This window comes from Crocodylus siamensis, chromosome 3 (assembly GCF_052110815.1).
Source record: "Crocodylus siamensis isolate JL-2025a chromosome 3, ASM5211081v1, whole genome shotgun sequence".
NCBI classification, from domain to species: domain Eukaryota; kingdom Metazoa; phylum Chordata; order Crocodylia; family Crocodylidae; genus Crocodylus; species Crocodylus siamensis.
This window is the reverse complement of record NC_143397.1, coordinates 112,133,050-112,147,437: the sequence shown is the minus strand read 5'-3', so window position 1 is coordinate 112,147,437 and position 14,388 is coordinate 112,133,050. Positions and strand designations below refer to the sequence as shown.

The 14,388-nt window shown below is 45.3% G+C and overlaps 1 protein-coding gene across 4 annotated transcripts in view; it reads right to left on the bottom strand.

Annotated features, from left to right (window-relative positions):
* The window catches only part of DGKQ (diacylglycerol kinase theta), a 205,709-nt gene that overhangs the window by 177,539 nt on the left and 13,782 nt on the right, over positions 1 to 14,388 (bottom strand). The gene's annotated exons all lie outside the window — the stretch shown is intronic.

The following is a 14,388-nucleotide window of genomic DNA, read 5'->3' as shown; positions in this document are numbered from 1 at the left end:
TTTCAAGATAGCCTATTTCAACCCGGGGTGGGCAAAAGGGCGGATCCTGCCAGCAGCTGGACTCCGTTTCCCAGCAGTACCTGCCTACATTGCTGCAATTGGTTTTTATTGATATCCCAGGAGCAGGGGAGCTGTGACAGTGTGGGTCGAGAGCTTCCACAGAGACTGGCCCCAGCAGTGCTTTCAGGGTGCATGGTTGGGAAGGGAACTGCTCCAGAACCAGAATCTTGCAGTGGTGGCAGCGTGGTCTGGAGATGGGGCAGAGCGCAACCCACTGCCCATCCACCCCTGCTCAAGGCATGCAGACAGCAAATTGCAGCTCTGCCCCAACTCCAAACCATGCTGTCACTGCCACAAGATCCCAGCACTGGAGCAGCTCCCCACCCAGCTGCACACCCTGCTAGCACTGCTGGGGCTGCTCTCCATGGAAACCCTGGTCCCACACTGTCACAGTCCCATTGCTGCCAGGGCCTCCATCGAAACCAGTGGCAGAGATGCAGGCAGGGACCGGTCAGGCTGGACTTTGCCCACCCCTGGCTTAACCACTCTCATAAACAGAAAGTTCTTCCTACTCTCAAACCTGTTCCCTATGGCAACCAAGAAGTCTCATCTCCATCCTCTTTATAATTTGCCCTGCAGGTATTTGAAGATTGCTATCAAACGCCCCTCAATCTTCTCTTTGCCACACTAAATAACCCTATTTTTCAGCCTTTCTTCCTAAGTCTTGCTTCCCAGGCCCCCAAAATGTTTTGGTTTTTTGTTTTTGCTCTGTGCTGAACTCTCTCCACTCTATCCACATCCTTCTTAAAGTGTCGGGCCAAACTGGACATATTATTTCAGGTGAGGTCTCACCAGTGTAGAATAGAGCTAAAGAAGCATTTCCCTTGATTTTCAAGTGACATTCCTGTTGTTACAACTCAGTGTGCTGTTGGCTTTTTTGCAACAAGAGCATGCTTTTGGCTTATATTCAACTTGGGATCTACTGTAACCTTCAAGTCCTCCTCTGCAGTACTGCAACCTAGCCAGTAATTCCCCAGTCTATATTTCCCAGGCTACAGTCCGCACAAAGCCAGACCAGGGCCTGGATAGAAACATCAGTGGTCAGTGCCCTCTCTCCACAAGACAGTCTGCATAGGTACAGGCAGAAAAGAGATGGTAATTGTAGTGGCTTTGGCACCGTGATATATTCCACACATCCTGTTTACTCTCCTGCTGGTTCCTTTTTCCTCTCCTGCTGCTACCTTGTAGAAAACTCCTACTTCCTCCTTTGCATGCTTGCACTTAGCATATAGAATAAGAAAGTGGCTGGACAGACTACCCAGCAAACTCGCACTCAAACTCTCTGTTTGTTGACTCCTGTGTGATGTGGTAAAAGGTAAGGAATAGGAAGAAGTGACCAGCATAGCAGCTAGCTATGACACTATGCTGTCAGTGGTTCTTCAGATCCATGCCTGCCATGAAACCAAACTTCTTTTTCTGTCCTGCATCAAGAAGTTGAAAGATAAAGACTTTTTTTTTTTTACACTACGAGCTCCATGCTTGCTCATATCCTATTACATTTCCTCCCATTAAATCAGAGTTCAAGGTTAGTTGTAAAACAACAAGACAGGATTAAAATTGTGCATAATAAAAGCGACATATTTGTATCACATTCAAACCAAAAGCAGGGTCAGGATCCATTGAAAAACATTTAGAAGTTGATACAGACCTCTTTTCCCACCTACATCCTATACTGCAGCTTAGAAACTGCAGACACCTTCTGAAACATCAAGGTTAAGCTCTTGGGGAAGGGACCACCTCTATGATAACCTCATGCATTACTGCTGGTACAAGAAATTGACCCCAGCAGTCTTTCCTGCCCAGAGGAGGGGGGCTGGACCCAATGATCTCACAAGGTCCCTTCCAGCCCTAAACTTGTGTGAATAATAGGGTCCATATTGGATAAGCATTGATAAAAGGAAAATTGACATCGGCAATCTGCTTTTTTTGGCCAGTGTAGCCGCTAATGTCACCAATAAATGCCACATGCATATGCGCAGATGCAGCATGCACACAGTGAGGAATGTAGCCCAGCAGCTTGGAGAGCAGCATCTGGCAAATCTGTGGGAGGAGGGGTGTGGGGGAGGGAGACTGAGACCTCCATGGTGAGGAAGAGAGTAGGGTTAGGACAGGGACAGGGGCAGAGACAAGTGCTGCCCAGCTGCGGTGGGACAGGACACAGGACAGAGCCGGGGATCCAGAGAAGTAGAGAGTGGGGCAGGCTCCCATTCCTGCACACACCCCCCCCCAGGGGAGGCATGTGCCCCCTGGATTTGTTCGCAGGGCAAGGTGTCCCTGCCCCATTCCCTCCCTCACCATGGGGGGCCTAGATCTGCCCCCCCCCACACACTCCTTCCCTCCAACAGACTTACCAGCAGGATGCTACTCTCCAAGCTGCTGGGCTGTATATCGGCTATCGGATTGGTATCAGCCAATATGGCTGATTGTGACGGGGGAAAGACAGCCCACCATTGTTCCCCCCATCACTCACCATAGGAGAGGAAGAGAACACCAGCGGCAGGCTGTCTCTGGCATGGGAGGCTCTGGTGCACCACTTCTGAAGCAATGTGACCCGGCAGATTAGCAGGGAGAAGGGATAGGGCCCCGCAGGGGAATGGGGCCATAAAAAGATGGGTCGCAGAGCAGCTAAAGGCAGAGGACCCCATGAGGCAGGGCAGAACGGGGGAAGAGAGGCGAAAGAGCAAGAGCAGTGGCAAACAGACCCCGGGGATGGGAGAGGAGTCCATAGCTGGGAGAAGAGGCAGAAAAGCCCCTGAAGTGGGTCAGAGCTCCACAGGAGAGGCATCCGGTGGGGAGGTCCCAGAGGCAGGGCTGTGGGACACCACTGAGCCACAAGGGAGAGTGGCACATGGCCCAGAGGCCCAGGAGAGGACAGCATTCTGCAGTGACAGCATACAGCAGAGGTGCCCCAGAGATGGGGCAGAAGACTGGAGCTGTGTTGCGTGGCAGAGCAGCCAGCAGCACTGAGCAATGGCAGCAGAGGGGACAAGCTCAGAAGGAATCAAGCCAAGGATGCTGAGACAAGCGGCTGGAGTGGCAGTACGAGCCTCTGGGAAGAGCCCAGGCTCAGGTCAGATGGGACCAAGGTAAAGCGATGGCAACCCACCAGTAGATGCCCCAGTAACACTGTGGGGGGAATAGCTAGGAGCCGGAGGGCCCACTGGTATCAGATAACTGAAGGAAAGGGACAAGAGGCTCCAAACCAGGAGCAGCTCAGGGCAAACAACAGCACACGCTGACAGTTTTTCATTATAGTTCACCTGTGGGTGTATTCATTATACAGCTATTCTCTCAGGACTGAGATGGTTTCATTGTATTGATTCTAATTCAAGGCACAAGAGATGGCCTATGAGGAGTCAGCTGCTGGTTCATGCTCATACCAAAGACTGCCTGACTGCCAGATGAGAAGGTATCACCTGTGACAGAAACCTCAAGACACTGTTCAGGCCCTGGGTGTGGTAAGGGTCAGATACAGGGAAGGCTGGAGCCCCACAAAGAAACCAGGGTGTGGGATCCAGAGAGTCACCTGCTGGGAATTGTCTCCCAAGATAAGAGCAAGTTATGGCAGGTGAGAAGGAACAGCAACCCGAACAAGCGAGTGACACTCACATGGGGACCCACCCTATCATCACCAGTGAGTAAGGCACCAGCCAAGAGAGGACCCAATCCCTACAACATGTACCAATGACACTGATTAATCAGCCATTAATAAAATCGGCCAAAAAAGTCTTTATTGGTGCACCTCTAGACAAAAGCAATCAAACTTTGATCATACTTCATCCTGGGTCGAAGTCAAGTGATTTAGCTCGCTTAAAATCACTACAAGATCAAAGGGACATCAGTTATAGGAGAGCAACTCCTGCACATTAAGCAGCAGCTCCCCTTCACCTTTTAAAGCAGCTAAAATGCATCTTTGCCCATAACCTGACATGAGGTGCCTTTTTTCTTTTCTTTTTATGAAGCCATGATAAATTTTATGACACCAAGCCTGTACAGTATGATACTTCAATACCATCATTTAAGCCAGTCAATTTTGTTTCAATTTCAGCAAAAGCTAGGCTGGACTTCAGAGGCTTGATTCAACTACCACTGAAGCAAATAGATCTCCCATTGGTTTTCAACGGCTTTGGATCAAGTGCACTTAGTCCCACCCAGGAAAGCACTCATGCAAGGTAGCACACGGTCTTTCCTGAATTATGGCCACCATCGTGGTCAGCAAAATCAGAGAATGAACCAAGTAGCTCCAAACTTAAAAGAACAAACTGCAAATTTTGTTAACAGGTACTATAATCCTCATCAACTTCCATTTTACTCATCTGTACGCCCCAACATACTCAAAGGAAAAAAAAAAGTTTCTCCTAACAAAAACAGCTGAAGTTTAATGAATCAATAAAGGCCATTCTGTAATGCATTAGTACTGCTTTAACAAGGAATTTCATCATAACACTTAACAGAATGTATAGTGTTTTTTTTATATGTTCATAGCACATGTTCATAATAGTATGCTTAAAAATATTCTCTGAACTACTGTTAGACTGAAAGACACTGAAACTGCAACTCCTTGAAAACCCACTTACTGCAACTCAAATGAGTACTATATTGAATATGAAGCCCTTCTCTAGTTCCCCAATGTTGAGCATTCATAAATGAGGAACAACATACCTTCTGTATGTAAAACATAAAAAAGGAATATTTTATTATACAGATTTTCTGAGGTTCTGATGATAACTACAAGCACTGGAAGAGCCACTTTTCAACTGTCCTGCACTTTACATGGTCATTTATACCAGTGAAATTAGATAAAATATGCTATTAAAAAAATCAAATTGGTACCATTTCATATCCATGGTCACTAGTTTGAAAGGCTGCAAAAGACACAGGGCAGAACCCAACCGTGAAACTTTATTCTGATGTTTTACATATAGATCACAAAAAATATTTCCCTGCACACCTGTAGGGAACTTTTGGTTACATTTGCTTGAATGGCAACTTCAATAGAAAAAAACAGAAGAAGGAAAACCTAAGAGTATGGCTTTCATGCCATCTAGGTAGTGACAGAGGCATGTCAGTGCCATTTCTTCTCCTACAGCACACAAATTGATAGACCAATCAATTTAGATCACATTATGAACACAGACACGAGAGAGAGAGAGAGACTGCAACAATAATCTATCGGCAAGGGCCAGATTTTTTTTTATTTTTATATATATATATATATATGCTTAGTCTGTCTGTCTGTGTGTCTCTCTGTCCGTAACACTCTTTAAATACAAATACCTTGAAAACTGGAATGAAGTAAGGTTACATCATCACTCCAACTTGGTTTTCCATCTTCATGTCCACCGTAATGCACCTCGTTGACAGAAAGCTCCCACCTGGTATGGAAATTGTATAGGATGGACGAAAGACTCTTCAACCTCAGACTCAAGTCCAAAACAAAGACCATGACAAAATCCATACGGAGCTCCAGCATGCGGCTGACAATGCTGTCATAGCTCAAATCTGAAATGCGCCTCCAAACCATTTTTAATGTATTCTCAGAAGTCTACATGAGTATTGGCCTAACTCTAAACACCAAGAAAACTTAAGTCCAAATGGAGAAACAACCTCCCCCCACCTCCATTCAAATCAATGGAGAATTGCTGGAGAACGTGAATCACTTTGCCTATCCTGTACGCCATGTTTCATCAAAAGGCAGACACTGACGTGGCAATACAACGCCGCTTGAAATGTGCGAGTGCAGCCTTTGGACGTCCAAGTAAGAGAATCTTCTTAAATCATGACATCCTTGCTGAAACAAAGCTCTTGGTTTATATCATATGTATGGCTCAGAAACTTGGATCGCATACCGAAGACACCTCAAGAGCTTGGAAAAGTACCACCAACGGTGCGTTAGCAAGATCCTTCAGATTAGCTGGGAGGATAAATGCACAAACATCAGTGTCCTGGCTGAAGCAAGTTCCAACAGCACTGAAGCCAGAATTATCTAAAACCAACTTCGCTAGACAGGTCCCATTGTTCACATGCCTGACTTCCACCTTCCAAAGAGAATTTTTCTCACAGCTGAAAGAAGGTCAGCAAAGTAGCAGAGGGCAAAGAAAGTGCTTCAAAGACACCCTGAAGGCAAACATGAAGAGATGTAGCATTGATATCAGCACTTGGGAGACCCTTGCTCAGGACCAACCAAAATGGAAGAAGACTCTTTGGGAGGGACCTCAACACTTTGAAACAGCTCGTCAACAGGTAGAAGACGAAAAGAGGAACAGACAAAAAGAACATCAGAACATCCAACGCAGCAACACAGTGCCCATCCCTCCTGGAAACACCTGTCCTCACTGCGACAAAACAAGACAAGACAAGACAAGACGTGGATCTAGAATTGGGCTGTGGAGCCATCTGCAGGCTCACTATTAAGATCCTTGGAAGACAATCTTACTTGCTCGCAAGTGATTGGCCAACATCATCATCACCATAGGATGAGTCCATCATGCACACCCCATCATACATATACGCCTACACCCCACCTTGCACTGACATACATGCAGATCCCCACACCCCCCAGCCACCCTACCCTCACAGCCCTCCACAAATCCCATACCCACCTACACCCCACATATACACACACACGCGTGTGCACGCTCCCTCACCCCACACACCTGTCCACCCTCACAGACACACCCATACCCTCCCCCATAGCCGCCCACAATATACAAGAGTAAGACTTCATTTTAAGCTATTATATACAATCACCTCTATGTATACTACAGAAACACATGTAAACCAGGACAAAAAAATTAAATCAATTTAATGAATGTTTTAGATCAGTGTTTCCCAACTGGTGCATCACAGAATTTTGGAAAAGTCCCACAGATAAATGAGTATATGAAACCGTGTGCATGTGTATACACACAAACACAGGCACTGTTTCACAGAGAGACAGAGACACATATTTAACAAACTCCACATAAACAACCTCTTCCCCATGACTTCCCTTTCTGCCCCTTAAACAGGGCTAGTGGGTCTACTTTCCTGGCTGCTTACTCCCTCAGGGCCCCCCCCGCATGAAAGTCCACTACAAGGGGAGAGGGTTATGCCCACTCCACAAATTCCAGCCCCAAGTGCTTCCCCTTTAATCAGATCCAGGGCTCACTTCCCTCATTCACAGGACAGGTGGCTCAGATCCTTCAGCCTCCCACACTCACTGCTCTAGCCCCACAGGGAGATTTCTACAGCATGAACGTGTGCCCCCGAAGGCTGGAGGGTACAGGGGAAGAAACTAGCAACAACTGCCTACAGGTACCACCAGCAGCAGCAGCAGTGCTTCTTTCAGGACGTGCACCACCAACCTCAAGGGGTGCATGAGCACCTGCATGCACCCCCTAAATGTCACCAGTGCCCACCATAGGACACCTCCGATGGGCGTGTATCCCCTTCTGTTAACAATTTGTTACATATATTACAAAAAGGTGTGTGTATGTGTGGGGAGGGGGGGGGGGGGTGCTGGGTAAATATACAACCAGGACCTGGCATTTAGTTTCACTTATGATTGAAGCTGCTATTAATGGTGTCCTGGAGACCGGGGTGAAATAAGACACCTACCTGCAGCAGGGGACGACGCGCCAGCAAAACCCGCGTGGCTCGTGAGCCGGCTTTTTATACAGCTGCGGCCGGCCGGCAACGTCAGCACCAGCCGCCAGCCAGTGAGGATAAAAGCGGCAGCGGCAGCAGAGGGAGGGGCGGGTGGCCCGAGAGTGGAGCGGCTGCAGGGATCGCAGCAGGGGCAAACCCTGGAACGACCCCCTATCCAGGGGAAGCAAGTTGGGTTGCAGCTGACACCGCCAGAAGAACAAGCCAGACAGCAGCAGTCACCGCCGGAGCAGGAAGAGCGAGAGCGGGGGAAATCGGCAACAGCTGCCAAGAGTCGGTAGTGGACAGATGGCATCCAGACAAGATGACAGAGTAGAGGAGGCATTGTGGAAGACCCACAGGAACCAGGTGCACATGGGGCACGGCAGGGTGGCAAGGGTCCCAAGGGAGGTGCCGGATCAAGACAGGGTCGCCGCCGGAACCACAGGTGCCCATGTCTATTAGGGATGAAGGTCCTAGGGACTGAGGGTCAGGAGCCAAACCTGTAATTGTAGAGGCTCGACCCTTTGGGTATAAGGGATAGAGATAGGGAAAGGCTGCGGAGGGGCAAGAGGAGCCACATGTCTCCTCCTTAGAGTCCGCTTCTGAAGGTGGCGTGAGGCCGGGGTGTAGGGGTGGTTGGAACCCCATGTACACCCGCCAGGTTGGACCCGGGCTACGAGGGACTCGCTAGACGAGCCCCCCTGATTGACAGTACAGCAAGACGTGGCAGGCGAAAACAGGGGCGGCAAGGTGGAGTAAGAACACACGCACTACCCTCAAGGGTCCTGGGGCGGGACGACATCAAAAGGGTGGTACCTTACGGAGTGAATAAAGCCCAGCTGGCACAAATGGGTTTTATTTTGTGGGTACTGGAAGCTACTGTTATGGGTCCCAAGTACTGTTCTGTCATTGCTTCTTCAGAAGACCCTCTCACTCGCTCTTAATATATTATATAATCAGGGGTCAGCAATGTTTTTGGGCAAAGTGCCAAAAACACCAGCAACCTTGACTTGTAAGATATCAGTGTGCCAGGGGCAAATGGTGGTGAGGCTGCAAGGGGCCTGATTCTTGTTGTGGTAGTGTAGTCCCAGCATCTTCCCTGCCACCTACCCCAAGGCACACATGCCGAGCAAAATGCCTTCAAATGCCACGCTGGCATGCAAGCCAGGGGATGGATGGATGGATACATACAAACAAAATTTCACCTGTACAAGCATAGCAAACCATCACCCTGTAGAGCAACGAAAAAAAAAAACCAGGTTAAAAGATTAACGCAAAGGTGGCATGAAGCTATGGATATGACTTCAGTCAGCAGAAATACATTTTAGATGTAGCTCCAGCACTCTAAATGTACTACACACACGTTTAAATCTGAAAACAAAACAAAAAGAAATTACTTTTCAGAATTCTGTATTACAGGAGACTGCTTCAAATTAACTGACGCTAGTGAATTCAAGAAATGTATTTACAATACCTTATTTATATAGGGTTGGTCTTTATTAAGTGATGGACTTGAAGAGGAAAACAGAATGTTTCTCAATTGCATAATGAACAAATTAAATACCAAAAATAATCAGAATACTATTAAGGCAGGAGAGAAGAAGAAAGGTACTTTATCATTCTAAACAAAAATGTAAGAGTTGGGGTTTCTATACATTTTTTACTCTCAGTGACCAGACAGAATTTAATGTAAGGTCTGCAACTTCCTTGCTTTGGTGGGTTTACTCTTACCAAACTGTTAGAGTGCACAATTCGCAAATATAAAATGTGACTGAGGTACCTTCTACTATACAAAATATTCTGACTGCTGCATGCATGAACAAAAAAATTAACACACTTGTAATAAAAACATTAAGTACATATTTTGCTGGAATCATCTTTGTTTCCTGGGAAAGTTTACAGTATTAATCTTTTAAAACTTTACATTAATATTTAAGCATACTATAATACACATGCACACACATATATGCATGTGCGCACGTGTGTGAGATAAGTAGTACAGGCAAGGAGTGCGAGCGCCCCCTTCACCTCCATCCCCAACCCCTACCCAGCCAGTTGCTCTGGCTGTTCCTGCTCAATGCAGCTATAAACTTTGGAAAAGTTTTGTCATCATTCTGACTTCCTGTACACAATGTGTATGTTTTATTTGGAGGTGTGTGGTATGCAAAAACATGCACTATATTGCTCTGCCACCTGATGGTTACCATTCAGCTAATTTCACACTGTGACCTGCTAACCTGAGTACAGTGGTTAAGTATTCAAGGAAAAGCTTGACACAGTTGTAGGAAATGACATTAAGTTGTCTTTTCTACTTTAAAACAAAAAACCAATCAGTGTAGGTATGCTCAGAAATACATAATGGTACATATCAGAATCATTTCGAGATTCTGCGCAGAGCTTGCTTTATGGGCAAGTAAAATTCAGAATTTAAAACAGAAGTGCTAAAAGGTCAAATCCTTAGTTCCTAAATCTATACAAGTGTCCACACTCTCCAGCAAAATAAAAAACATACATGTTTTGGGCATGCAAAACCCTGGTAATTTGAGAAACCTCACTGGGCTTCCTTCAGCCTTTCAAAAAGCATAGTTTTTTTAGAGTCATTATCTATAACCAAGTTTTAGCTATTGTTCAACCTTCTAGTACCAACAGTATTTTCTCAACTGTTCCCCAAGTTTGATCACTTGTGTTTTTATAATCCTGAAGTCTCCAAGTCTTTGGTAATGTTAATTTTCAGTTTAGGTACTCCTGCATTCAATTTCAGGCTTTTGCCACCAGTCAGCATGCAGTCCCTTTAAAACTGCCACGGCAAGGTCAACTATCACATTATCAAAAAAATCCAGCCTTCTTCACAGTGCTACAATTTAAGTTAACAACACTTATAATTACAAACAATAATCAGGGACTGAATATGCCCAAAGCAGGTTGCTACAAGATCATTTTAAGGGTGATGCAGTGTGCAAATATCTAAAACGATTCACAAGAAATCCAGATATTTCAAATAGTGCCTAAACATTCTTACCTATTGTGGCCCGATTCTTTGCAACAGAATTACTCTATTATTTTTCCAGAGTCAAGAAATGAACAAAAGCTAAAAGCTGGCATTTTTCAAGGGGTGCTTCAATTTTAGATCTTCAGTTTGTTTCCAGCCTAATGAACATCTGTGAGCGATGAGTTACTTGATGACTGCTGTTTCCCTCTGGTTTCTGGAATCTAGGCATATAGCCCTGTTCGAATGGAGTACAAGAATAATTGCTGGGGACTCTTAAGAAGAAAGGTGAAGGAGGGAATTTTGGGCTGAATTCTGTTCCATCTTCTGTGTACATCAGAAATCACCCAGGTGTCTGAATCACTCCTGATCCAAGATTCAAATATGTTTTTTGGGTTTGTTTGGGGGTTTCTGTTTTTAACTTTCCTCCAGACTGCAGGAAGCTTTATACTTCTGGATGTGAAAGAAATGTCAAGATATTTTTCTTGAGTTCATACTTTAGTGAAAGATTTTCTTCAAGGGAAAACAGATGTATATGTTTCTATTTCCTCTATTCCTCTAAAAAAGTGCTGTCTGCTGTGAAACAGAGGTACGGGGAGAGTCTTTTTTGCATGGCTTCTTTCAGTTACAGACTTGCAAGACAAATTTAGAAAGAACTCCACTACAAGATGTAAAAACAGGGCAGATACAGGCCCCATATAAGATTTTATCTTCAGCTAGATTGGGGGCATTAAACAGCAGTCCAAGCTCTGAGAGGCTCTTCCATTCAAAAGGCAACTTAGAAATCTGAGCACACAAAGAAGTTTGCTCTATGGGTATAAACAGACATAACAAGTCTCAGACACTTTAAAAATAGTTCAAAGGGCCACCTGTACAAATATAGAAGCCCCTTGAAACATTCCAAAAATGACTGAAACATTCCAATATAGTTCTTTAAATTAAATACTATTTTAAAACTATTCTATACTATTTCACTTTTGGTTACTGCTACATGGAGGACAGAGACAAGAGCAAATAGACAGTCTGCCTATGATCCAGTCCCTGGGTCCCAGAAAGCTGCCATGTCCCTGCTGGGACTCTCACACCACCTGCTGGGACCATGAGCACGGCTCATCTCCCCTGTCCCTTCCCCTTTCCCAACCACCAGACACCTGATGACTTTGGGGGTTCCTGCCACCACCAGAGCCAGACACCACAGCCCCAGTTGTCTCTACCGCTCCACTCCAAGGAAAGAAGAGGTAAAAGGGATTGGAGCTGGATTGTCAGACTCCTGGTGGCTGGACACCTGCCCCCCCAGTTACCTCTGACTCTCCTCTCCCTTTTACCACCCATCCCTGTGAGGGGAAGGGAGGAGTGGAGACCTAAGTGGCTGCAGCCTGCTCTAGCATTCCTGGCAAGAGGAGTCTGAAGCATTTTGAAATGTTACAGACAAGAACACGCAGGGGCTACAGTTGGGACAAATGTACATTTCCGTTATGAAATATTTCAGTGTGTTATTTTACTTGGAACCACTGCAGTTCTGTTTGTCTACACATTTTAATCCAGAAAATTGTTACCATAGACCAGAATGCTGCATGAACTGCCTCCACAATTAAAAGTATCCTATATCCTAAAACAACAAGAATGATTTTAAAAGCTTTCTGTCAGGGAGGGCTAGAGGAGGTACTGTTTAAATGAGCTCTTATTTAACCTAGCACAAAAACTAGTCCATCTGTTCAGTGTGATTTAAATCACAAGTAAATGAATCAAAAGTGATTTCTTTGAAAATAAGGTTGTGTACTAATCTTTCAGTGAGGAATCCAACCATTAAAAAACAGCTTTCTAACCCCAGCCTTTTCCAGATGGGTAACAAATGTGTTTTTAGTCATTGGGAGAATTAATTTTCCTGCGCTCTCCTTTCACTTGCAAACAGAAAAAACACTACGCATAAAAATCCCAATATGATTGGGAGGAAGAGTAGAATGGAAACCAGCTAATCATAAATACAGTAGCTGCTACAGCATTATGACTTTACAGAAGTAAGGTTTAAGCCTTAATTTATTAAATATTAGCCCAGCCATCTGACATTTCTGTACATATCAGGTAAACATTTAACACACAACCCAACACCAATCACTACTCAGTTACTGAAACAAAAAGCAATATAGAAGAAAGATAGCTAAAACAATCTTTACTTTTCATTACCTACATTTTTAATTCTTAAATTCTGTATCAGGCATGATCTGGATGGAAAAAAAAAAATCAAACACACAACTCCACAATATCCAACAGAAAAAGTGGCTGATTATATACTATGTGCAGTTATCCTTCCAAATTAGGATGAAGATGGAAAAAGTAGGACTGGAGGTCACAAAACCGTGTGCAGGGGAACAGACAGAGAAATGGTATAGTAGTTGAACAGAAAAAGGAATTGGTACAGTCATTCACTTTCCAAAAGAACAAGACAAGACAAAACAGCCCCCCTCTCCCCACCCCGGCTGCACTACCTGCAATAGATTACATGGGAAAGAAACAACAAAAGGTAAAATATATTACATTTTTTCCAATTGCCACAAGGAAATTAAATGACCATGAAAATAATCTGTGCAATAATGAATTGGAGTTGCATCACAATACTTCCCCCCTTCAAAAGTTAACCCATATTTACTCAAATCCAAAACAAGTTCCACCCCTCCCTAATTCAACATGGGAGTGGGGAGAGAAGTTACATAGTCTTTGATTCAGAGGAGCAGGGGGAACAGCAGCTCAGGCTCCAGACATGGAGTTGGTGAGGGAGGATTGTGGGGGCTGTGGCTCCAGCTCCACTGCTTACCTTCCTGTCACATCACCAACTCTGACTGGGTCCCTGCTCCAGCCCAGGGCACAGAGCATGGAACATGTTCTGCCTCTGGCCCCACAAACGTGGTTGCAACTTTTGCCTTGGCTCCAAGTCTGAGACCAGAGCTGCCACTACCACAACAGCTACTACATGACCAGGATGGGCCAGAGACAAGGTGCTCTGAGCTCCCTGCCCTGGGCAGGAGCCATGACAAGGAAGTAAGCGGTGGCAGGGAGAGGGGAGGCAAGCACTGGGGAGGAGAGGAGGGCAGGACGGAGACTGGGGACAGTGGCAGTGCGCAAGATACAAGGGGGTTGAATATGCACCTCTAGGGCAAGGGCAGGCAGCCACGGGGGCAACTGTGATGGAGAAGAGGCAGTGGGAGGGACACATGGCAATGGGCAGGGGTAGGCCACTTGACTACTCCACTGCCTGCTCCTGCTAGCCCCACTGCAGTGGTGGGCCAGAGACAAAGTTAAAGATGACATCCCCTCCCTCCCTCAAGAATTAGATTCTAGACACGTAAAAGTTATAACAAATGTATACCTTTGTTACGGTCTAGAATCTAATAATCAGGGGTTTTCTTAAATGCAAAGTAATCTTGTATTTGAGTAAATACAGTAATCCCTCTTCTAGTAGTTTAACATTCTCTTTAACATATCACCACTTTTGTAATGTAAAGGTGATCTAAGTATTCATTTTTAGCACGTGTGTGCATGCGTGCACATTCTAAGAGCCATAATTTGCTGAAAATTAGATTCAGACTGAAGAATTTGAGGACTGTTCATAGGAAAATAATTTTCAAATAAGTTACATTTGTTGTCATGGCTGAACAAGAAGGGAATATTTCCATTCTCACCTACACCCCCAAAACTAAAGATCTTGTTTTCAGGGT